We start from the raw sequence: 26,828 nt of genomic DNA, 5'->3' as shown, positions 1-26,828 counted from the left end.
GAAAGTAGGCCTTTAGTATTTCCTTTCCTTGTATTTTTTTTTATAAATGATTTATAAGTCTTCCCAATACCTTGCTCTTTTTTTTTTTTTTCTCTGCCTACTCCCTTCTCAATTTTTTGGTCTTTCTGCTATCTAGTTCAGTCAGTTTCTATATGCAGGCAGCATGATATGCACACTAGAAAAGACAGTTGTCCTGACTTGCTGTTTTCTATCTTTATGTTTGGACACAGAATAAAATTTGGGAAGCATAGGTTTCCCACCTTCTGAAAAGCCATGCTGTACCAATTGGTTTAAATTTTTTAAATCCAAGTTCAGTTGGCCTATGTTATGACTTTCACAGGTTATTTTGAATAGAGCCAAAGTCTAGCTGCCCAAATCAACCATCTTTTTGGCTGGATCCATGCTATTGCCTGGATCCCCATGGCTCTTCTGGCTCAGATCCACAGATCATACCTTGACCACTCCCGGCCCTGCCCTTCTCAGACCTCGTTAGAGGATCGCGCCTTTGGAGCAAGGTAGGAACTAAAGACTCAATAAGGAAATAAAGGTAGAGACGTTATGTCAAGGACTCAGGACTCTTTAACATCCAGAAATGCTAAAAGTCCCTGGTTTCCTTCTGGCCACTCTTTGAGACCACTGGGAGTATAGTGACCATGTCAGCCTCCTTTATTCATGAAAAGAAGTAAAATTAACCTAAATGATATTTGGGTGAATTCTCTTCCTCATGTGTTCAATTTACTAAGAAGGATAACACATATATACATGAAGCCAATACATTTCCATCATTTACCCACAATTAAATTACTTAATATTTCAGATGTATTAGGATTAACTATAATCCTTTCCAAAGAAAATCTACTGAAGATAGTCATAAGTAATGAGTCAGTCTCATCCAAGAAATCACTCAGAAGTGGCGTACGAGCAAAGATAATGAGGACTTTTTCATGGAGACATGCCAAAAATAAGATATAGAATACGAAACCACTCCAAACTATTTTATGTCTAAATATAAACAATAAGAGCAATATTATAAACCATAGACAAGTAAGAACTTGAGTGAGTGCTTCTGCATATTATCCATCTCAGGAGAACAACTTGCCAAGACTTGGGGAGAAACTATGCTTTACTCGCTACTAATAAAGAGGAAGAAGTTTGGATCTTCACACGGGAAAAAAATTTGTCTAGATATGAATGTGACATTGAGTAGCAAGGAAGACAGAAAGTGCCATCCCTTTATTAAGCATCCCAGGAAGATGAGTTTCACCAACAGGGCTTTGGACTCTATGCTTCTTAATATGGAGACTCTGTTTTCCATTTGGATCCACAATCAGGACACTTGTTATCCCACCAAGAATAACTGCCTTAGTCACAATGAAGCACTTAACACAAAGAAGCAAAGGAAACAACATCCTATCTCAAGTTTCAAAACTCACATCAGAGCAGTGCGTTGGATAGGTCAGGGATTTCTCCCTGTTTTGTTCCCTGATATGTTCCAAGTACTTATAACAATTCCTGACACCTAGCAGATGATCAATAAATATTTACTGAGTGAATGATATATGCAAAAAGCGAGTAAGCAATGATTCAACATTATTTGCACTGATGGATAAACTATTCCTTGGTGTAACTATCAGACATTTTGCAAAATGTTTTAGAAGTATAGTTGCCTCTTTCACTTGCTATTCAGCTACCAAATATTATATCTGAAATGAATTCAAAGCAAAAGCATAAGCATACTTTATCTTTTTATTTCAACAAATAAGTCATTGTGGACCTACTATGTGCAGACCATCGTAATAAATAAAAGTAAGAGCTCTTATGTGAAAAGCAAATCACAATACAGGTATAAGACAAAACAGGAGTAGAACACACAAGAGAATGAGCACAGTGGATAGCATAAGAAAAAGAATGACTCTTGTTTTAATCATCTGAGCCTTGATGAGTAGTAACTAAAATCGCATAACAAAAGTCTACCCTTTTACCCTTAATGTCTCTTCTGCTTGGTTATATAGATTGTACCAGTCAGAATTTGGTCAAGAAAACAGAAACCACTCTAGGTATTTCAAGCAGTAAGGTATTTAATACAGACAGTCAGAGCTCTTACACAAAACCACTTTAAGGGTGAAGAGAATAAAGGTCAGGGAAGCTCCTCACACCATTCAGAAAGTACAGGGATCAGAAGAAATCTCTGCCACTGATCTCAGCTTTCTGCAGCACCAAAGTGGGTGATTTCTAGAAGAATACTTAGAAACTTCTGGCAAAGCCTCATGTCTGCCCGTTACTAGAGCTCACATGCTTATCCACAGCAACTGAGTCAATGATGGCTTCTACGTCTCTTTTTTCCTTCTGTTGTGTTGTAAATCTCAAGGAGTGCCTTCTCATTTCTGGAACCTATACTGGAAGCCTGATGACAAAGCAGTTTTTAAAAAGTAGTTTCCGGGGGCGCCTGGGTGGCTTGGTCGGTTAGGCGTCCGACTTCGGCTCAGGTCATGATCTCACGGTCCGTGAGTTCGAGCCCCACGTCGAGCTCTGTGCTGACAGCTCGGAGCCTGGAGCCTGTTTCGAATTCTGTGTCTCCCTCTCTCTCTGCCCCTCCCCTGTTCATGCTCTGTCTCTCTCTGTCTCAAAAATAAACGTTAAAGATTAAAAAAAAAAAAATTTAAAAAGTAGTTTCCAGGCTTCCAAACGTACAATGCAGGGAGGAATGGAGAGGAGTTGCAATGTTGCTTAGATCCCAACAGAAAATCCAACACAAATATTTAAGTTAAGACTATAGCCAGGGCGCCTGGGTGGCGCAGTCGGTTAAGCATCCGACTTCAGCCAGGTGACGATCTTGCGGTCTGTGAGTTTGAGCCCCGCGTCAGGCTCTGGGCTGATGGCTCAGAGCCTGGAGCCTGTTTCTGATTCTGTGTCTCCCTCTCTCTCTGCCCCTCCCCCGTACATGCTCTGTCTCTCTCTGTCCCCAAAATAAATAAACGTTGGAAAAAAAAAATTTTTTTAAAAGACTATAGCCAACAAACAAACAAAAAACAGAAAACAAAATAAAACAAAAACATAAACAAAACACCCAAAAGCAAAAAACCAAAACCAACCCCCCCAAAAAAAGAACATAGCTAAATATAAATTGTTTTCATTCATCATGTAGATTCAGTCATCTTCCTTTTGTAGTTCTGTTGTTTTTGTTGTCTTTCTAAAAATCTCATTTAAGAACCCCTCTAGGTACCATCACAGAAAGCAACTGGACTGGGTGGGCTCAACTTGTTCCCACTTGTCCCAGAAGGGACAAAAACCTGTTAAGCAGCTTGCCTATAGGTTGCTCAGAGAATGCTGTTTCAATAAAGCTTTATTTCCACCAGGGTAAGTCACTGGGAGGTCATAACAAGATGGAAAGGAAATGCTCTCAGGGAAGGTTTTGCAGAGTAGCAGTCGCTGAACAGACAAGAAAGCAGTGGATAGTGAAAGCAACAGAAACAGCGTGTGATAAGCCTGTCCTAGAATTTAACAGAAGGGGGAAAACATGTCTCCCCTGACCACCTTGCATGTTTTCTCATATCCACTTAAGAAACCTATATTACAAACTCTTTAAGTTAGTAATATCTGTTGAGGAAAAAGAAAAAAAGGCATACTCTAGAGGTAGGGCTGAAGAAAAGATAAAGAATGGAATAATACAATCATATTTCTCTCATTTAAAACAACACAGAAATTATTTCCAGCAGCCCTCCCAACATAAGCTCCAAACAAAAGCCCCCTGGGCAGTGTGGGGAAGAATGAGCACAAACCACTCACCTACCCATTGCTCTGACCACTCCCTTACTCTCAGTTCATCTCTCCAGGAGGAACTTAAGGGCCACCCAGGCTGTGAGCAGTGTTCTGCTCTGGAGGGAATGCCTCTGGGAACTGGATTATGGCCTCCTAAGTGGAGAGAAACTCCCTGCCCTCCTTCTTCTGACCAGTTTCCTTGGGTTAGGGAGCCCCAAAAACAAAGCTCAAGTATCAGTTTCTTATTCTGATCTGTAAACTAAGAAAAACATTCTTTTATCTTTTTTCCCACCAGACCCTAGAGAGTTTTTCTCCTGTAAGTGCAGTGGAAGTTCAGGCTCCGAAAAGCCACCTAGGAAGCTGACCCATGGCCAACTTAAGACCCACACCCCTCAAGACCCAGCAGTAATGTACCGGAGGACTTAGCCAAAAGCAACATGATAGGAGCCGTGCCAGGAGAGGAGCAGAGGGGTGAGAAGGTGTGTTAAGATTTTAAAGTTATTTCTTCTTCACTGGGTTCCGTTACTCAAGACGGATAAAAATGAAGCACTTGGAGAACAAAAACACATTGAGAAGTAGCCAAAGCACTAGAATCCTCTTCATAAAAGAAGGAGGAAAAGGAAGGGAGGGAGAGAGAGTGATGAGTGAATGAAGGAGAGAGAGAAGATTTTAATTTTTCTTTAGGGGAAACTAAAGTCTCTTATATGAGGAAGCCTAGATTTAGGGTTGCAAACACTTCCAAATATATCAGTGGCATACAGAAAAGACTGAAAATAAGTTGATAATACATCGCTTTTCAACGTGTTTACTTGCTCTCAGCTCAGTGGGTAGTACGCTTCGATTTGTGCTTTTCCTCATTATATAGTATAAAATGCAATTAAGGAAGGGTCATCAGTAGACTAAACCTTCCCTTATAATAATCTTCTGTAATAATGAATAATCAGTCACAGGGAAAAGAAGATTAAAATAAAAGGTTTAGTCAAATCCTAAAACTACAGGTTGAGCACATAGCTGCAGTTGTGTGATTGCCTGAATACCTTTGCGTGAAGCCAACAGATGAAGAATATGTGTTACAGAAACGTCCTTATGCTCAATCAGTTCATTAAGCAATAGTTTTTTTTCTTAACGTTTATTCATTTTTGAGAGACAGAGAATGAGCACTGGAGGGGCAGAGAGAGAGAGAGAGAGAGAGGGAGACACAGAATCCAAAGCAGGGCCAGGCTCTGAGCTGTCAGCACAGAGCCTGATGTGGGGCTTGAACCCACAAGCTGTGAGATCATGACCTGAGCCGAAGTTAGACGCTTAACTGACTGAGCCACCCAGGCGCCCCTATGTGACAGTTTTAGTTCAAAGCCTATCATGCTGCATGGCTAAACACATTAGTACAAACCCAACTTTCCCCAAATTGGAACGACAATGACAATCAATCAGTCAATCAATCAATAAATATCAGGCCAATAGACTATTGGACTTTTTTAGGTATAATTAACATACAATATTATGCTAATTTCAGGTGTACAACGTAGTGATTAAACATTTGTATACATTAGGAAATGATCACCAAGATAAATTTAGCTTCCATCTGTTACCAAAGTTGTAACAATATTATTAACTATATTCCCTGTGTTCATTACATCCCTATGACTGATTTATTCTATAACTTCAAGTTTGTACCTTTTAATTCTCTTCCCTTATTTCACCCATCCCAAGATGGCCCACCCCTCCAGCAAACCAGATTGGTCTCTGTATCTATTAGTCTGTTTCTGTTTTGTGTTGTTTTGTCGGTTCATTTGTTTTGTCTTGTTTTTTTTACATTCCACATGTAAGTGAAATCATAGGATATTTGTCTTTCTCTGTCTGACTTATTTCACTTAGCATAATACCTTCTAGGTCCACCCATGTTACCACAAAGGGCAAGATTTTGCTCCTTTTTATGGCTGTGTAATCTTCCATTGTATATATACCACATCTTTGTGCATTGGATATTCTTTATCTATTGGATGGTTTTGAGTAAGAATTAGGCTCAAAATGAAAAATTTAAATGAAAAGTATTCTTTATCTGTTTGATTGGCATTCTCTGTATTCAAATTTGCCATCCCAGAGGTCTAGATAAAATTATAAAGCCCAGAAAAAGTATAAAGGCTGATAAAAATTCCAGCAGGTATATTTTTGAAACCTGATTTTTTGTAAGCTTCTCTCTAAAATAAATTTCACAGTGTTACCACTTTCAGACTCTAACTGGAGAATTCCAAAGCAGCTGGTTTCTCCCTGGATGATGTTGCATAAGGGTATCTAATAAAGCCCTTCTAATATACTAGGTACATTCCTGCACTGTGGAATCATTACCATCAAAACAAAACTTGATATTCAGAGAAGTGTGTTTTTCTTCTGTAGTCCCCCTCCTCCTTCCATTTTTGATGATAATTTCATGATCATTCCCAGCTTTGCTCTTCTAGCGTTTTCTTATAGGGTCATTACTGGAATTCTATGAGGGATGATTCCTCATTATTCAGGACAGTCTACGACACTATAGGACAACATTAGTATTCCCAGCCCTCACTCACTACATTGAGTAACACCTCCTAGTCATTCTGACATCACACATTCTCCCCCACATTTCCAAATGCCTACCAGGAGGTGGTACTCCTCTGGTTGAGAAGCACTAATGCCTCTAATACATGCTTCTGTATGGACAACTACTATCTCTCCCAATCCCAAAAGGCAATTTATACTTCTTGTGGCTGTGACACAAGATTTCTTCTCAGAATGTGGTGATTTCTCTCCATCGATGTATTCCTCTCTGCTGAAGACATGGTTCCTATAGAACGTGGGCCCATTTTGACCATTACACATGATCAGTGTTGTTTAGTGTTTTCCTATCTTATATAAAGACAAAGACCAATGTGGAAGTAGAAGTAAATGTGTTTTCTTCACCTAGGAGTTCCCTCTCAAGTTGTCTCAGCGCAGCTCTGTACACATTCATCACTTTATATCACTTCCTCATCCGAAAGGACAAATGAAAGTGTTCCCTACGGGCGCCTGGGTGGCTCAGTCAGTTAAGTATCCGACTTTGGCTCAGGTCATGATCTCACACTCCGTGAGTTCAAGCCCCGTGTCTGGCTGTGTGCTGACAGCTCGGAGCCTGGAGCCTGCTTCAGATTCTGTGCCTCCCTCTCTCTGACCCTCCCCTGTTCACATTCTGTCTTTCTCTGTCTCAAAAATAAATAAACATTAAGAAAGATTTTTTTAAAAAAAGAAAGTGTTCCCTAGATATTGCTGTTGCACCAATTACATTCTTTTCAAGAAAAGGATTCTCAGTTCTAGTAAGAGGAACTACTTTTATTCACTGACATCTTTTCCCAGCAGCATATTTGGTGCAACCTCAGCCACATGAAAGAATTTCGGCAGGCCTAGGAAAGGGCTTTTTAGGCTCAGGAACCTTCCTAAAGATAAGAGACAAACAGCTGCCTGGTAGGAAACAGGGAGAAGTTATGGATTAGGAAGAAAGTAGGCCACTCTGATACCACCTAGATACTATCTCATCAATCATGCTAAGGCCTTGAAGAGCTTTGTGTTGAACATTTCTATCCCTTGTGATGGTGGTCGTATCAGTTCTCAGGTCTGTCCTCATCAAGAATTTTCCATTATTCAGATTATTCAGCATGAGAACATAGAAAAAGCAAATCCTTAAGTCCACATGATGTTTGGAGAGAGGTAAAACATTTATTTCGATGCATAGGTGGTGATCTTGGCATGACATAATGCTTGCCATGAACAGTAAAGCATTTTGGAATAAGACCAAACAAATGAAAGAGATCACCCTCAATTCCACCTCACTCCAAAAACTATTTTTTATTTTTTCCTATAGATCCTATCTATAATTGCAATCAGTTTACATGTCATTACTTATTGTGCTTTTAAAAAGCACATCACATTTTCTGTATTCTTACTTGCTTACATAACCATTACTATATTTAATGGTGGTACTAGAGTCCCTCTCATTTATAATCTGTAATTAGCTACATTCTTTTCTTATTGTTGAATATTTAATGTTTTTCTTTTTCTTTTTTTCTCTTACAGATAAAAACATCTGTCCTACATCTGTCAAAATATTTCCTTAGGAAAAATTCTCTAGCATAGGATTACTTGGTCAAATGAGATGAATGTCTTTGTAGGTTTTACTTAGGGTTACCTTATACCTTTTAAAAGGAGAAATGTCCATTTGAAATGCTCATCGCTACATATTTATATCTCTACTTTACTTTCAACCCAGATGACATAAAATAATAACTCTCAATTGCATTTCTTTGGTTATTAGCAAGAGCACCTACCTTTGATTAAGCTATGCTCAAATTACCTCCCTACTCATTTGCAATTCTTTTGTTAAATGTTTTTATTATTTATTTTTGAGAGAGAGAGGGGCAGAGTGTGCAAAGGAAAGGGGCAGAGAGAGAAGGAGACACAGAATCCGAAGCAGGCTCCAGGCTCTGAGATGTCAGCACAGAGCCGATGTGGGGCCACGAGATCATGACCTGAGCTGAAGTTGGAGGCTCAACCAACTGAGCCACCCAGGGGCCCCTCATTCGCGACTCTTACAGTGGAAAGTATAAGAGCAATAGCAGTTTATGAGCTTGTGTTGCTTTCATCCAAATTTAAATCAAATTGCAGAGGAAAACACTCAAAGGAGACAGAGGAAGTATCATTTATCCTTTGTGTTTTGATAAACCCTTTCCTGACTTTCTCCTGTGATGTAAAAAAAAAAACAAAACCAAAAACCCTCAAATATTTAGTGAAAAGCTTATATATGAGTTAATAAGCCTATATAATAAGTTAATGTTTCTTTGGCTGCACAAAATATAAATTTACATTAGTTACCCAAGTGAGAAAAAGAATTTGTAGGCAGTATACTAATGAATCTAATAAAATATAAGGAAGATTCTGGGTCATATGGTCTATCATTTAGGATATATTTTATTGCAAGTAACTGAAAATTTAACAGTGACTTTATAAATAAAGAGATTTAATTATCTAGCAAAATAATATTCTACATATTCCAGGGCTGGTTCTGCCACTTGACAATGTTATCAAGGAGCCAAACTCTTTCCATCCTTTTATTTCACCAGCCTCAGTATGCCAGCCATTTGGGGGCTTAGTTGTCTCATGGTCACAAGATGGTTGCCTTGACACCAGGTACTCCATTCGAAGACAGGAAGCAGTAGGTGAGGATGGTGGCTAGGGTAGAAAGGAACTTATTCTTTCTCTTTTTCTCAAGGAGTAATACGCATTTCTCAGAAGACACTTAGCACACTTCCTATTGTGTCACAGTAGATAAAACTGAGTTTATGATTCTTATTAGACTTATTAGACTGAACTTGGTTATGACCATCCCTAGCCTGGAAGTTAGGACCACTTTCTAGGAGATCAAGGAATCTTCAGCTAACACTGGAGGGAAATTGTGGTGTTTGATAATGGATAAGAATAGAAGCTATGCCTCTAGGTAGACAACCAGATTGTGTGACACATATGGGAACCAGGGAGTTTGTGGACCTTCTTTTTTTCTATAAATGGGTTTTCATTGACAAGAAACTCAAATGTCTGTTTTTTTCCTTAGATCAAACTACAAATGTCTAAGAGTCTTATTGGTTCCATTTGCCTTTCAGAGAGCACCTCAGAGTGAAAGTATGGCTTCTGATGCCTCATCTGACGATTCACAGGTGGGAAAGGGGAGAGCATCAGCCTTAAAAAAAAAAAAAAAAAAGGGAATTGTCTTAAACAGCAATAAGCACAATGTATATCCCTTACATCTAAATTAAACAAAATACCATCAAAAGATATTTATTGATTCCCTAACTTGTAGAAGAAATTGTACCAGATCCTGTGGGGATGCAATGTATATCCCCTTGTCCTTGTCCCTAAAGTGACTACAATCCATTTCAGGAGTATAGATAGCACTACAGGGAATAGATGAGAGCTAATTTTAAGATACAGACCATAAATGTTTTGTACCCTAACAACTTTGTTAAAGAGAATGGCACATAAACGATGTCAGGTGAAAGGAGAAAAGGCCTGGAAATGTTTAATTCATTCAACAACCCTCATGTAGTCAGCTGTGCCACAGCTCTTTCTTGGTCACTGGTCACCCAGGGTCTCAGCCTCTTCTTATGTTATATAGCCCACCATTTTGATGGCATGGGCCAGTGGTGTGGCCTTAGAGATTGCTTCAAGAAATCCTGCTTCTTTCAGGCAGCCTTCATCTTTTCCACCTCTTCTTGCCTTTTTCAGGACATTCATTTTAACTCCTTCCACCTCTCACTGTCATTTTCTGAGTGGTTAGTGAAAACTATATTATTAGGGACAAAATTTTTCTAATCTCTTTTATAGCCACGAAGCAAACACATAATATAGGACTCAGTTAATGATTCTGCTTTTGGTTTTCTGTGTGATAAAGAGCAAGTCTCTTAAATTTTCTGTGCTGAAGAAATCATTTAAAGGAAAAAATAATAGGATTTGTTTCTTTTTCACCTTTTCAACTGAGTTTCTGATGTAAATCAGGGAAATAGCCCACCAAAACTTGTAGTATCTTAGCAAAATATTTTATGAAAATGTGTAGTTCTTTTAAGAAAATACCAGAGTTCAAATGGACTTGTATATTCTCTCTTTTTTGAGAGAGGTAATATCTCTTCAGCTGGAAAACCCAATTACTAAAGTCTATATATTTTATCTTGGTCATCAGAGCATTCAAGAAACACTATGAATCCAGTTAAGAAAAATAAATGTTCACACCCTTGAATGAATGATAGTAAGGAGGACTAAAATACAATTAGAAATGCTATTATCTGAAACTATTTGTGAGTCAAAAACCAATTGCTTAAACTAAAGCAGAGAGACAGACACCCAAAGGCTCTGGAATAGCATTTGGGTTGAAAATTTGGTTAATATATTCCTTCCAGACTGAAGCACCCAGATCTGGATCCATTATTGTCACACAGAGGTTCTTGTTTTTTAAATCATTAACTGCTATTCAGGACTTTCCTCAGGAAGCAGACCCTTAGTAACAGGAAGACTTTCTAAAAATTTCTCCTTTCAGGAAAAAGACTGGAAGTCCGGAAAAGGGGAATTCACTATATATTAGACTACATTATTTGCAGATGCAGCTGAAAACCACTCCTTTGTAAAACCTTTTTTGATCCCATAAATTAGCAATTAACTTCCCTGTGTTGGAGACTACCAGGGTTGATAATTTTAATCTCTTCCTAGCATTTATGTTATTAACTTACACTACTGTTAGTTATTTCCCCATCAATCTTCCTCACCAAAGTTACAAGTTCTTGGGAGGAAACAACCAGTTCTTTCACATTTTTGACTCCTCCTTGCCCCCACAGTGTCTGGAATAGTTAATAATAACTTGTACTATGCGTCAGGCATTGTGTAAGCTACCAGACAGAAAATGGACAACAAAATTAGTACAGTACTCTTTGCCTCCTGCTTAAAATCTAGAATGTATAAGAGATACGATTGAATAAGCAATAACAACAAAATGCCATGCATCCTGGAATAGGAGTTGAGGTGTTCAAGGAGGGCTCATTTCCGTGGCATGCCTGCATTATGAATACCTCATGGGTATGAATACCTGAAGTGTAGTTTGTTCAGTAGCATTCCATATGAGATTGAATATAAATTCATGGAAAGCTGGGTGAGTTCAGATGTCAGTTCCTTGTCTTTGAGTCTGATAAGAATCACGTGAGCCTCACACTCAGACTGTGTATGCACTAAAATGAAAAGGTCCCAACAGGCACCCTGCGGCTTTAGGATGGGGAGGAGGCAACTCTAACCCCCAGTGCCCCAGCTTTGTTGATTGTTCCTTTTAATGAATGTCTTTCTACATATTTCTTAAGTCCAGTGTTTGCTTGTGCTAACACGTGTACGAGCTTCATCTTTCATGAGGAGTTCAATGAACTGCACTGGTAGATATCCCTTGCACGAAGGAAAGTACAGGAAACTGTGGAAACACACAGAGCATACAACGTAGTTTCAACACACATTCATTTGAACTATGACTAAGTGATTATCAAAACTTGAGAAAAAAACAGCATTCAGATAACACTAAGAAAATTAAAATGGAAACAAATTATGAATTATTCATTCAACTAATAATTATTGATGACCTATTGCATGTATGTTATCTTACAACTATAAAATCTGTGGTTACTTTAGAGTTTGGGGATTGTTCCTTCTCCTTCTCCTCCTTCTTCTTTTTCTCCCTCTCCTCCTCCTTCCCCTTCTTTTTCTCCCATCAAAGAAGTGAAAAGACAACCTATAAGATGGGGAAAAAATATTTCCAAACCATATACCTGATGAGGGGTTTCTATCCAACATATATAAAGAATTTATACAACTCAATAGCAAAAATAAATAAATAACCCAATTTAAAAATGGGCAAAGGACCTGCGTAGACATTTCTCCAAAGATATATGAAAGGCCAACAGGTACATGAGAAGATGCTCAACATCACTAGTCCTCAGGGAAATGCAAATTAAAACATAATGATATATCACCTTATGCCTTTGAAACTGGCCATCATCATAAAGACAAGAGAAAACAAATGCTGGCATGGATATGGGGGAAAGGGATCCCTTGTGCACTGTTGGTGGGAACGTAAATAGGTATAACCACTATGGAAAACAGTATGGAGGTTCCTCAAAAAAATTAAAAATAGAACTACCATATGATCCAGCAATTCCAATTCTGAGAATATATCCAACATAAACAAAAATATCAACTCAAAAAGATATCTGCACCCCATGTTCATAGCAGTATTATTTAAAATAGCCAAGATACAGGAACAATCTAAGTGTCTATCGATGGACGAATGGATTAAGATATATATACAATGGAATATTATTCAGCCTTTAAAAAAAAGGGGATAGGAAACTGTTCTGGATTGTGGACTAAAGAAGTGCAACAACTAAATGCAATGAGTTATTCTTTTTTGGATCCTGGATTAAAAAAATAAAGCTATAGAGGATATCATTCAGATAATTACAGAAATTTGATAATGGGCCATATATAAGAGAATAGTTTCATACACAAGCTACTTGTACCTCCTAAGGGTTGGTGGATTATGATATTTTCAGATGGCTCAGAAAGAGAGAAATGGAGAAGCAAAGGATTAAAAATGAGCTAGCCTAGATAAATAGATAAATATATAGTTGCTCATTGCTCTCATCTTGCAAATGTTCTGGAGATTTGAAATCTCATCATCAACAATGAAAAGAAAACAATGCAAGTGCTCTGTCTCCAGAGGTGGAGATTTATTTTATTTATTTAATATTTATTCTCTAAGAGTAGAGAACAGCTTTCTCCATTCAGTCACTGTGCAGAACAGCATGGTGAAAGGCAGCATGGTGTGGTGGTAAAGAGGAAATTCCACCATTTGCAACAATATGGAGGGATTTTGAAGCATTATGCTAAGTGAAATAAGTCAGACAGAGAAAGACAAATATTGATCTTACTTATATGTGGAATCAAAAAAGAAGAAAAAAAACAAACTCACACAAAAAGAGAGCAGACTTGAAGGAGGAAGGTTCTCAAAAGGCATAAACTTCCAGTCATACAAAAAATGCATACTAGGGATGTAATGTACAACATGATGACACAACTAACACTGATGTATGATATGTAGGAAAGTTATTAAGAGAGTAAATCCTAAGAGTTCTCATCACAAAAATAATTTTTTTCTCTTTTCTTTTTTCTTTTTCTTTTTATTGTTATCTATATGAGAGGGTGGATGCTAGCTGAACCTATTGTGGTAAAGGAATAGGCTCTGGAGCCAAACTTCCTGGGTTCCTATTGCAATTTTTTGCATAGTAACTCTGTGGCTTTGAACAAATCACTTAACTTCCTTGTTCCTTAGTTTCCTATAAAATGGGAATAAAACTAGCACCAACCACATAAAGTTTTTGTGAGGGTGAAAGTATATAAAGTGATGCTGGCAAATAAAGAAGTCAATAAACATAAGCTATTAGTATTTCACCCCAGTGGTCTCTTAAGGCAAGACTGAATGTCCTCAAAAGATGTCAGTGAGAGAATACATCCTTTAAAATGTAATAATTGTGGATCTCACCAATAATAAAAATTATCATCTGGGAATATTTTTATTATTTTTTATTCCCTCTCTGATATTCTCAGAACTTCAGTTTAGTGGCTTATGGGTTTTTTTTAATGAACAATTTTAATAATATCTTCCTGGTAGGGTTATTGTTATGATTAGAAGTCCAAGAATACTCACAACGATTATTCTGAGTAAGCAAAAAAAGTTAAATTATGCTTGATAATCTCTATTAAATATGACAGGGAAATATTTTAGAAATATTTTCACTTAGGGTGCCTGGGTGGCTCAGTCAGTTAAGTGTCTTGACTCTTGGTTTCGGCTTAGGTCATGATCTCAGGGTTTGTGAGTTTGAGCTCCACATCAGGCTCCATGCTGACAGTGCAGAGCTTGCTTGGGATTCTCTCCCTCTCTCTCTCTCTACCTCTCTCCTTCTCATGCTTACTCTCTCTCTCAAAATAAATAAATAAACTAAAATTTTAAATAATTACAAAAATTAAAACTAAAAAAGAAATATTTTCACTTAAAATAATTTTAATTTTAATATTTAAATTCAATTATGCTTTCAACACTGCTTCTTTCAAGACTTTTCTTTCTGTTAAACCCACAATGGGGACTTGAAATAAAACCCAGGGACAAGCTAATGTATGAACCTAACAAAATATGTTCTTCCCCTTCCCCAACATGACTTTTTTCCTTTCATCACATTGACATTTTTTTTTTTTTTTAGTCCAGGACAGACAGTTATTGTTGCAGATTGTCCCTCAGTTTAGATTCATTTTATTGCTTCCTCATGATTGGATGTAGGTAAAACATTTTGGAAAGGATAACATTCAGACAAAGTGGAGCCTTCTCAGTGAACCATATCATGGGCAAATAGGATCAGTTTGTGTCGTTATTGATAATGCTGAATTTGATCATTTGGCTAAGGTAGTTTCTGCCAGATTTCTCTGTGGTAAAAGCAATGTTTCTCTTTCAAATTAATAACTAATATGTAGTGGGGGAGCACCTGGGTGGCTCGGCCTGCTGAACGTCTGACTTGATTTCAGGTCAGGTCAGGACCTCTTGGTCAGGGATGATGCTGGAGGAAAAGGTAAAAAACACTGCCTGCTTCCCTAAACCCTTCTTTCATATGAAGCAAAAGCTCTATACCATTTGGTTAGGGGAAGCAAACCGTCGTGCTAAGACCTACTTCCTGAAGGGAGGGTAGAAATAAAAATCCTGCAGGGCACCTGGTTAAGCATCCCACTCTTGGTTTTGGTTCCAGTCATGATCTCATGGTCCGTGATTCGAGCCTTGCATTGGGCTCTGCTCTGATAATGAGGAACCTACTTGGGATTCTCTCGCTCCCTCTCTCTCTACCCCTCTCCTGCTCGTTCATTCTCTCTCCCTCTCTCCTCCCCCCACTCCCTCAAAATAAATAAATTTAAAAAAAAAGAAGAAGAAGAAATAAAAGCCCTGCTCCTAGAGAAAAGACAGGAGTACCTCCTGGGCTCATATTCCTGTACTGGTATAAATTAAAGGTCTGCTGCCACTGGAGGGAGGGTAAGAATATATAAGAATGCTATTGAATTAATACATAAAGGAAAAAAAGATAAAATTTAGCAAAAGATATGTACATGTGTGTCATTAAAGAAGAAACTCAAATGACAAACATATTAAAAGTATTCAACTTTATGAATAATTAGATAAATGCAAATAAAAATCATAAAATATCATTACATATCCTTAAGGTTTGCATAATTTTAAAAATCTGGCACAACCAAATGCAAAGAAGTGAGTCAGTGGAGATTTTCATGCATTTTAGGGGGTAGAAATGGGGTATAACTGTTTTTGAAAACCAATTTTTCATCACTAGTAAATGTAAATTTGTACATACACTGCAGTTTTAGTAATTTCACTCCAACATATGTACCCTAGATCATCGATTCATGCCCATGAGCACCTGGGGACAAGTGTAAGAATAATCAAAGCAGGATTGTTCACAATAGCTCCAAACTTAAAACAACACAAAGCCTATGACCAACATTTGGGTAAATAAAATATAGATACTAACCAGCAATGAAAAGGAAGGGACTACATCTACACTGTTGAATATCACAAACATAATGTAGAATAAAATAAGCAAGTATAAAAGTATATATAAACTATGGTTGTATTTATAGAAAATACAAAGCAAGGCAAAACTAAAAAATATATTATTTAAACATGCAAACATTGGTGACAAAAATATAAAGAAATAAACTGAATTATAGACATAAAATTTTTACTCTCTCTCCATGCAAAGCGTGGAGCCTGCTTAGGATTCTCTCTTTCTCTCTCTCTCTCTCTCTCTCACTCTCTCTGCTTTTCTCCCCACTCATGCATGCTCTCTCTCCCTCTCTCAAAGAAAAAAAGAAAAAAAAAAAAAGAGAGATACCAGCTCTCAAGCCTCATCTAGACCTGCTGAATCAGAAACTCTGAGGGTGGGGCCCAGTGACTCTCATTTTTACCAATTCTCCTGGGTGATGTGGATGTGTGCAGAGTTTGAAGACACATCTCTATACCACCCTTGGATTTACCTCAGAAAGCCACTAGTTCTCATCTGAACAAGAAAGTCTTCCTCTCTTCTCTTCTGAGAACACATTCCCTCCTCCCCTCTTCCCCCCCCCCCCATTTTTTTGTCTTTTTCAGGCTCATCTCTAATGCTACTTTAATGCAGGAAGCTTTCCAAGCCTGGAAGAACTAAATTTGGTTTCTCCCATCATCTGGAAAGAGTCACCTCTCTGACTCCCGCCCTGACCCAGCAGAGGATATTCACATTGTTTCTTTAAACAAAAATAAATAAATACAGAAAACCAGAATCAAAACTTCAAACCAACCACAGAAAGCATTTGGTGTGTGTTTAGATGATATGTGAGTAAACATGTGACATGTTTATTTTACTGCTTTAGAACTTAAACTTCTGGACTCAAGGAACAATAACATATATTTACTCTTGGGCAACAGAGGAGCCAAATACATTTTTAAACACTGTATAATTGTGAAAATACTCCCAAATCATGATTCTGCCCGATTATCTGCTGTAGAATCCCAGGGCTGGATTGAATCAGTGTTCACGTAGTTTTTTGCATTTAAAATTGTTCCTCAGAGGTTATGTCCCCATGGTGCTCTAACTACTGCATGGAATATATGACAGCCTGGCCCCTGTTCCCATGGCCACTTCCCTGTGGCTTTCTGTGCTTCTGGCTTAGCTTTCCCTGGGAAGAAAAACTGGATGCTTTCTTGGTACTGAGCCATGCTCTCATCTGGGATAAATATTAAGAAAGAGGGAGGGAGCTTTTGTTCAGATTATAAATGCCAGATCCTGCCACATTAATTGTCCTGCACATCCCAATGGTGCTTACTTCAAACATTTGGTTTTCAAGCCCTCCTCTCTAAAGGATGTGCTGGGAACTGTCAGGAATCACAGAGGAGTGAGTCCTACACTACTTTCATGAACACTTACTCTAAGATTGCCACTGACAAAATAAAGGGAAATCCCTGGACCATATTGTGGTTTATCAGCTTTCACGGAGCACAATGTTTCCCAGATTGGAGACTTCCATACCCCCAGGGAATCATGAGAATTGTTAAAGAGGTCACCATTTTGGCTTCAAGCCAAAAGGACATAAACCACCACCAGTGAAAGGCTTTTTAGCCTTAGAGTTCGTATTGACTTATAGGAAACCACTCAGTTACTATAAATGAAAGAGCTCTTTGACCGTTTCCCTTGCAAAATCGGAGGGAGAGTAAATAGGCCATGGCTGATGGGCAGAAAGAAAGTAGCAAAAAGAAATGTGAGTGAATGATAACAGAATAAAGAGGAAAGAAAAGAATAGTCAATAGAAGAGAATGTGGAAAGAAAGAGCAAGCAGTGAAGAGGGAAAAACAGTGCAACAAGATCAACTCAATTTCTAATCCTATGTTTTTAATCACGGTGATAATTTTAGACACAGCTTTCAAGGGGAAAAAAAAAGGGTTACAAAGGATCCTAAATAAGATTAGTAATACTGACTTTTCCTTGTGTCTTAAGTTCCAGTATGGGCTGGCAAGCACTATTACTGATCCTGCCTTTCTTTAATATTTTAAAATTCTGTTCATCCTGGATTTTTTTATTTTTTAAATATTATTTATCCTGATTACTGTGTTTTTTGGTGTCCCCTAAATTTTGTACCTTGAGGGGGTTGCCTGTCATGCCTCACCCTAGTCCTGGCCTCATAGACCAGGCTTTTCTTCAAAATTTGATTTGGTCTTGTCAGAAAATGAGATGGAGAAAAAAATACTTCTTTCGAATGGAGAGTCTGAACACAGATTTTTAGGACTGGAAGGTCTCTTGAGAAGCTATTTTCGCAGATTATATGGTTAGAGAAACGCTTGTACCTGAAGAATCAGATGTGAAGACTTTGAGTAAAGTTTCCTCCAAGTGCTCATTGATGTCATCTAGCCGAAGCCAGGCAAGTAATTTTCTCCTGGTTCTCTCTTGCTCTGTCACAGATGTAAGGCCCAAATATGAAACCAAAGACTCTTGTCCTGCCAAATCTGATGAGAAGGGCAAAACAGAAACACAGCAACTCCCAGGTTTAAATTGCAATTTGAGGGGCACCTGGGTGGCTCAGTCAGTTGCACATCCAACTCTTGATTTAGGCTCAGGTCATGATCTCAGGGTCGTGGAATCAAACCCCGGACTGGGCTCCGTGCTGAGTGTGGAGCTCGCTTTAGATTCTCTCTCCTGCCCTCTCCCCTGCTCTCTCACTCTCTTTAAAATAAAATTTAAAAAGTAATATAAAAAAAATGCACTATGAACCTGACAAGCTTCTCCCTAGAGCAATGTCAGAAGGTTCAGGAAAAACATGTTTTGAATGTTGTGGGAAAGGATATGTCAACCAGGCTTCATACGTATTAAGTCTGAATCTGTAGACTCTAGCAGGAGACCACAGAAATGCATTTGGATGAAGAAAATCCTTGTGGAATAAAACTAAATTGACCGACCTCAAAAATCTGATCTTATGCTACCATTCAAAGAAATGTACAATGGTATGTTCCAACTACAAATATGGGTGAAAATTTGGTATGTGTAGCTAACAATAATAGTTTTATGAAATTGTTACCAATTGTTAAGGGAGAACAGAGTACTAAGCATTTTATTTGTGTTACTTTTATTAATCTTCATTTTAACCATGAATAGAAGATTTTACTATAAAGAAACTGATGGGGCACCTGGGTGGTGCAGTCGGTTAAGCATCCGACTTCAGCCAGGTCACGATCTCCCGGTCCGTGAGTTCGAGCCCCGCGTCAGGCTCTGGGCTGATGGCTCGGAGCCTGGAGCCTGTTTCCGATTCTGTGTCTCCCTCTCTCTCTGCCCCTCCCCCCGTTCATGCTCTGTCTCTCTCTGTCCCAAAAAAAAAAAAAATCGTTGAAAAAAAAATTTTTTTTAAAGAAACTGAAGCTTAGAAAAATGATCTGTCCTTAGGCTAATGAAGCAGCTTTAGTCATGGGGCTGTATTTTTAACCTGAGTCTATCTTAGTCCCAAGTCCCGTTCTCTCTTCTAAACCAGGACTCTGCAGGCTACAGACCACACGCCAAGTTCACTGGGCCACCTCACAGTCTGCAGACTACTGGTTTTTACACCTTTAAATGGCTGAGAAAAATCCAAAGAAGAATACCATTTCGTGACGTGTGAAAATCATTATTTTGTGGCATGTGACATTCAAATTTCAATGTCCATAAACGAAGCTTTGTTGGAACACGGCCATGCCCATTCGTTTCCTTACCTATCTATGTGGCATGCCCACCACAGTGGCAGAGTTGAGCAGCCACTACAGAGACCTCACAGCCCACAGCCTAAAATACTTACTGTCGGACTCCTTATAATAACACTTGCTGACCCCTGCTCTATATCACTTTGCACCCTAATTTGGTAGTAGCAATTTCCTTAAAATTTCATTTTGAAAAATAATAATCCCAACATTGACAGGCCTTCTTTCCTCACTGTAGACATAACCAATATTCCTGATCCACATCTCTTTTTCTCAATTTCCCTGCTTGCAACCTCCAGCCTGCAAAAGAAATCTCATTCCTACCTAATGTTCTACCAATCAGATCAAGTCAAACTCTTGTCTAATTCAATTCTAGTCTATGTGGAAAAGAAAACCGCAAACAAGCACATAGACATGACTGCTGGTTTCTTGATAAAACACACATTTCTGCCAACACCATGACTGATTATAGGAATCCTACACCAAGCCAAGAGAGAGACCCCACTTAAGTGGCATCAAGAGAATATTTGTTTCAAGCTACATAATCCTATGAATAAAGAATAACAAAATGATGGCAAGGTAAACATCACCATGCCACAATGCAAACAAAACAAAGAAGCTATTGCAAAATTCCGTATAAATATCTAGTCTTTAACATCTTCTTCCAATAGATTTTTGCTGCCTGCATTTCCTCTGACACTTACTCTGCTGACCTGGCATCCCAGACATCATTGTGCAAATGTTCTGGGAATCCAAGAGTCAGTTCTCAGCACCCTTCTTCTAGCCCCCAAGCATTATTCATAATGCGAATGTCATCACCATGATCCAACTGCAGTCTCATAGTCTCCTTGAAACAGTGGAAGGAAGAAAATGAGAGAAATGTCTATCCCAGGGACTTAAAAGGTAAGACTGAGAGCAGTGCTGCCTTCACAACAAATGGGTAGCCTGTTTCTGCAGCCCTTGCTTCTCAGGTCTCAGAGCGGCCTCCCTGGACATGTCCCCAATGCTTTCCTCCAGTTCATAATATTTATGGCTCTTGCTGTCCACTAAAGGAATTCATTGAACAGCAATGAACTATTATTAATGGGCTGGTAGGAAGCTCTTCCTTGGCTGATGAGATTGAAGTTTCTATGCCAAAAGAAGTGTTCTTACGTAGAAATTCTACTTCTTTGCCTGGTCCTTAGTGGTTTAATTTCCCCCCCAATCTTCAGCCTTTAGTTAAATCATCTTTTCATAGGGAAAAATATTCCCAGCAACCTAAGTATACAACCAACTTTCCATGAAAATAAACTCCATTTCTCCATTCCCCTGACCTCCCAGATTTCTGACACATTTGATATTTTCTAGAGTCTGCTAAAGTCAGAGGAGTTCCAAAAATACCTCACGCACCAATCTGTTTTTCAGACCTACTTGATATGATGCAGTTGAATTTTGACAGGCTAGCAGAAAGGAAATGACTTAAATCAAAGCAGGCTTGGTTTAAAATTGTCTTGTCTGTCTGATTGTTTTCTTTTTTCCTAGATGGTTCCAGAAAAAATAAATCCAATTCTTTGTGAGTGTCTACTTTGGAAATTTGTTTTTTTTTTGGTTTTTTTTTTCCCTTCTTTGTCATTCTCTGTGTGAATTCCAAGGGGCTGCTGAAGAAAATTTTCTGGGAGCAAAAGGAAGAGAAGAGTCAGTGAAAGACTCAGTTTGCTTTTACTAACGTAACTCTTTCTTACTTGTGGGTGAGCTATCAGTCAGCCAGCAATGGGATTATCGTTGAAAGCTCACCTAGCTCCTTGACCTCAGGAAAGTAAGTATCCGTTAGTTCTTAAATGAAGACCAGTTTAAAAGTTCTTTTTAAGGATCCTGGTAATTATGCCAGAAATGACTTAGATAATTAGGTGGTTCAAGACCAAACTTTTAAAATATAAAGTACTTTGGGGAGAAAAACAAGATTTTTAAAAAAGTGACATTCCAAGGAGAACAAAGATAACCCTTTAAAATGTGGGAAGAGGCTGAGTCAGACCCTGTCAGCAAGCTTCACTGAAGCCTGGGGACTTGTAGCAACATGATTAAAAAAAAAGAAGAGAAGAAGAAAAAAGAAAAAAAAATTACACAGCAACTTTTATTCAAGGATCTCAAAGTATTCTACAAAAGTAAAATCGTCTAACATTCCATGGTGGGGGTAGATTTAGGAAATTACCATGGTCCTTCTAAATTAGAGTTTCTCAACCTCAGCATTATTGACATTTGGAGCTTGATTAATTCTTTGTTGTGGGGGGGGGGGGGGTGGGAGTGGGGGGGTTGGGATCCCCTGCAATGCAGCATCCTTGACCTCTACCCCCTAGAGGTCTACCTCTACCCCCTCTACCCCCTTCCCTTTTGGTCATGACTACCAAAAATGTCTTCAGACATTGCCATGTGTCCTTTGGAGGGCAAAATCTTCCCCAGTTGAGAAACACTGTTCTAAATGAATAAACCAAGGACAAAGCAGTCAATAAACTTGCACAACAGCACCAGCCAGAAAACAGTGGCCAAACTGGAAGAAGAAAATGATGATTCTTGAGTCCCAAGCAGGTGACGCTTACCACCACTGCTGCCTACCTCCATGGAAAGTCGTGCAGGTCCCTAAGTTATTCCCCTGAGTCCCTAATTTATTCCTCCAGTTGGTTAGTTCTGACCACTAACCACTAGGACTCAGTGGTCAATATAAATTTTCCCTCATGATGTACTGGATGCTTGGCTGTGTTCAGTATGTCTGATTGGTGTTATTTTCCTGGGACTCACTAAGGAACTTCTGAGACCAACTCTTCTCTCAAAGGGGGCACGTCCATGTAGTATGAAATGGACGAGCAGCAAGCCTATAACGGTATGTGCAGAATCACTGATACTATAAAGTGTTTACTAAGAGCAAGGAGGCTTGTGGGCAGGATGGGTGCAGGAGGAGCCCACAGGACGACTTAGCCAAGCAGACGGACGCTTTTCGATTTGGTTATCTGGTAAGTCCTTCCACTACATTAATTTTTTTTTTTCAGGGCATTGCTTGGAAATGATTGCAACATATACTTCTGTTAATTGATTTATTTAAAAGATGGTTTCATTTGCATACAACATTTTTGATATGTCAGTGCTTGTCTCTTGATAAATTAGAAAATGCCTGTTCCCTCCCTCTTCTTTATTCACATCGGTGTACAAACTTGTTGATCTCTCCAAGTGAGTCAGGGGAATCACGTACAGATTAATTCAAGCGATGAGCCACCTCCAACATTTTGGAAATCGAGACAGGTGTAGAAAAGTATTTTTAAAACATGAGCTCTGAGGGGCACAAAAGAGGAGTGGGGTGGCATGCTGGTGTAACCATTTTGCAAAGCTGGATATAAACTTATACCACTCAGCTCTATATTTATTCAATGAACATATGTTGAGTACACGCTGGGCCCAAGGCCCTGTACTGGAGAATACAAAACTGCCCAGAACCAGCCTCTGCTTTGAGATATATATTTTTTGCACAGGCTACTTTACAAATGAGTAAGTAATCAGACTGTGAGGCTAAAGGTGATCGGGAACAGACAAAGTCTGTGTTTTTGGCATTCTGCAATTTTTGGTCCTATGATACCACAAAGAATTAAGTTTTCATCATGACACCGGTGTAGAGTAAAAGACGCCGTGAATTTAGGGTGAAAAGTCTGGGCTGAATCCTGCTTCTTCCATTTCCTAGTTGCATACCTCTAAGCACATTATTTAACTTTGAGCCTCATTCCCTCATCTACAAAAAGAGAACAGTAGGGCCTCAAAGGGTAATTGTGAAAAGAACGTTAAATTTTCAGATAAGTGCTAAAATTTCTAGTGTTAGGAATCAGTCATAGCTATACTCTGTTTTTGCTTACCTATGCAAAGTCCCTTAAGATACTGTCTTTAACTTATACAATAATCCTATGAAATAGGCATCATTATTTCCCTTTCATAGACAAGGAAATTGAAGGCCAGAGAGTTTAAGTGATTTCTCTGAAGTCCTACAGCTGCATTCAACAGAATCTACTGAATCTATTGAACTTCAGCCTATTGAACTTAAAAGCATGCATAATTCCCACAGCATCACGCTGCCATTTTGCTGTGTCTCCATTTTGCATTAGAGAACAAATGTATTAATAAACAGGTTACTATGGCACTCATTAAAATATGGAGATTGATAAAACAACCATCAAGGAAAACATTGATTTACCATATTTCAAGAAAAAAAAAAAGAACAAATCCAAGTTACTCTCAAGAGGAGTCTCAGAAAATGAGACGAAGTAACTTTGAACTTGAGACCAAAAAAAGCAGGTATGAGGATGCTCACAGAGGTCCTTGTCCTAGTCTTTCTTTCTTCCAACACTGGAGCAGAAGGAGACCCTGAGAACCTTGGGAGTTTTTATGAGTTTGTGTTTGAACTCAGACCCCAGCAGCACCTCTCTTACCTAGACTAGGCTAAAGCTGTATTCTGCAGTATGAAGAAATGAAAGAATTAGCTAGCTCTCCTCAAGAAATGAAGACGTTTTCTTTTTAGCCACAGTATGACATATCAGAGGGAAATAATGTATGTTTACGCTTCACAGATTAAAAATGTTGCTTTTCTGGGACAGAACAGGGAAACATAGAATCATGAAAACTACTCAAGGCCAACAAGGATTTAAAGAGACTCCTTTATAAAATAGTCTGTTGTAAGCTGGCTGTATACAGCTATCTCATTCCATCCTTAGGACATTAATGTAAAGTACATGCTAGATCACTGTTTTGCAGATGAGAAAATTGAGGTTCAATGACCCTTGTGTTTTCCCCAAGGTGTCTCTGGAGCAGTCATTTGTGTTGAGTGAGAACCTGTCCCCTCCAACATGAAAGGCTGTCCTCTCTCACCCACCAGGCCTGTCTTGTTCCCTGAGCACAGACTTACCTCCACTCACCTGCTCTGCCCCACTCTGCTCACCCTCCATCTGGCACCCAGACACACTAGCTGGCACCTAAATGAGCACTGAAGATGTTTCCAGTAGCCTGTGACCTTTGAACCCAACAATGTTTGACAGCCAACTCTCAGTTATCTGCAAAAGGCTTATGCATCTCCTTGGCAAACTCCTGCCACTTAGGTGTATTCCCACAATACAAGGGGATGAGTCCCTTGATGTAAGAGAATTTTCCTTTCGGCATGAGCAAAGAATTAGGAATATAAATCTGTAGGCAAAAGGAAGCATATGATGCCTCCAAAGCGAAAGAGAAACTCATTCTCTTTAGATTATCTATTGCTCTCCTCCATTAAGGCAGATAATTGGGGTTACCTGGAATCTCTAACCTTACACCAGCACTGAACTAGGTATTAGTCTATTTTTATAGATGATGAAAATAAGTCTCAAAGGTTAAGCAACTTGCCCCAGGCCATACAGCTAGCAGTTGCCAGAAGTGAGGCTCTTGAACCACATTTACCTTTGGTAAGGCATTCCCTTCCCAATGAAACGAACATCAGAGTGAAATGAAGGGGAAACATTCCTTTTCTTTAAAAGCATGATTAAAAACAGTTAAAACTTTGGCTCAATTATCCGGCCTTATACCTTGTCAGCTACTTACAGTAAATGTTACATTTTATTCTGGCCTTTTCTTTATATCTAGTAAGCTTCAGGGCCCTGTCAATGTATGTGCTCATTGACAAGAATCATATTAATATTAGCCCCAAAACATAGCATTGCAAAAATAAAACCAAAATGGGAAAACAACATCAAGATATCTGATTCATTCCAAGTCAAACAGAAAAGACCCAACTTGAAAAAAGCTTGGATCTATCACTTTATTAATTCCAACAATAAAAGTTACCATTAAGTATGGATCATGTTAGCTCTATCTAGAAATTAGAAATTATTATTCCTATATCAAGTTGACAAAACTAAAACTAAGCAACTTGCTCAAGATCGCTGATCTAGTAGGTACTAGAACCTCAATTCAAACCTAGGTCTTTATATACTCACTTCCTTCCTACTGCACTAATATCTATGCCAAAGAGCTGTTTGTATTTACAACCCTTCATGTGATGACTTCTCAGTCTCTCAAAAATATTGGATGATGGAAAGTCACAAGACTAAGAAATCTGAATGGGTCCAGTGCCCAGAACCCTTCACTGCTGGGCTGACTTAGGGCTTGAAATTTTCACACTTTCAGTCATCTGACTAGAAGAACTAGTTGGTATCAGGAGCAAGCTGGGATAACTGGCATGATAGCAGATCAGCTTTGGGGGAAGAGGCCTGAGAGATACTGGGTGGCTCAGTCATTTAAGCATCTGACTTCAGCTCAGGTCATGATCTCACAGTTTGTGAGTTCCAGTCCCACATGAGGCTCTATGCTGACGGCTCAGAGCCTGGAGCCTGCTTTGGTTTCTGTGTCTCCCTCTCTCTCTGCCCCTCCTCACTCATACTCTGTCTCTCTTTCCTTCAAAATTAAATAAACATTTTAAAAAGTTTTAAAAAATTGTAAAAAAGAAGCAAATTGAGTCAAAATCCAGATTCGTCCACCAGTTACTTACTGCAGGTTCCGTAAGGGTATCTACAGAGTCATCCCATGTCCAAGTACTTCATCACTCACTGAGGTTCTGACCCCAATCCCTCTTCCACTTTTGAGCTGGGTAAGTACAGCCCCTCTAACTTAATTAAAGCTTAGCCTAGAAGTAGGCTAAACTTTCCTAGGCTAGTGGTTCTCCAACTTTAACCTGCTTTAGCATCATCTTGTAGACTTGTTAAAACATAACTCACTGGGCTCCACCCAGTTTTTGATTCAGCAGATCTGGGGCCTGAGAATTTGCATTTTTACTGGTCCTTTGGTGATATTGATTGATGTAGCTGGTCTGGGGACCACATTTTGAGAATCAGTCTTGTAGACCTACACTCAGGCCTTGACTCCAGGGTCCTACATCTCCAGAAGCAGGAAGAGACAAGACAAATTCAAGGAAAGGGCACTTCTACACCAGGGCAAGAACAGCTGGTAAATGCCTCCCTTTCTCAGAGCCCCATTCACTTCCCTCCAGGACTTCCAAAGGCCCAGGACTTCCCTGCCAATTGACAGGCTACCTCAGTTTACCTCTCTTTGAACCAGCCGCATGGAAAAAAAAAAAAGAAATAGAAAAAATTGAAAGGACAATCTGAAGATCAAAGTAAGTCCCCCTCCCCTTCCAGAGAGTACTCCA

General features: G+C 38.9%; 1 protein-coding gene across 2 annotated transcripts in view; it reads left to right on the top strand.

The window, feature by feature from the left end:
- The window catches only part of USP38 (ubiquitin specific peptidase 38), a 68,937-nt gene extending 52,214 nt beyond the window's left edge, over positions 1-16,723 (top strand). Inside the window, exons 12-14 of one of the 2 annotated variants that reach the window (XR_008296101.1) lie at positions 4,055-4,238; positions 9,420-9,473; positions 16,541-16,723. The gene's annotated coding sequence lies outside the window, so the exon portion shown is untranslated. Of the gene's footprint in view, positions 1-4,054; positions 4,239-9,370; positions 9,474-16,540 lie in introns of both variants that reach the window. The other variant, XR_008296102.1, reaches the window with a different exon arrangement.
- The last annotated feature ends 10,105 nt before the right edge of the window (positions 16,724-26,828 follow it).

Source organism: Acinonyx jubatus, chromosome B1 (genome assembly GCF_027475565.1).
Source record: "Acinonyx jubatus isolate Ajub_Pintada_27869175 chromosome B1, VMU_Ajub_asm_v1.0, whole genome shotgun sequence".
NCBI classification, from domain to species: Eukaryota; Metazoa; Chordata; class Mammalia; order Carnivora; family Felidae; genus Acinonyx; species Acinonyx jubatus.
Note: the sequence above shows the minus strand (reverse complement) of the source record. Positions and strands in the feature narration are given on the sequence as shown.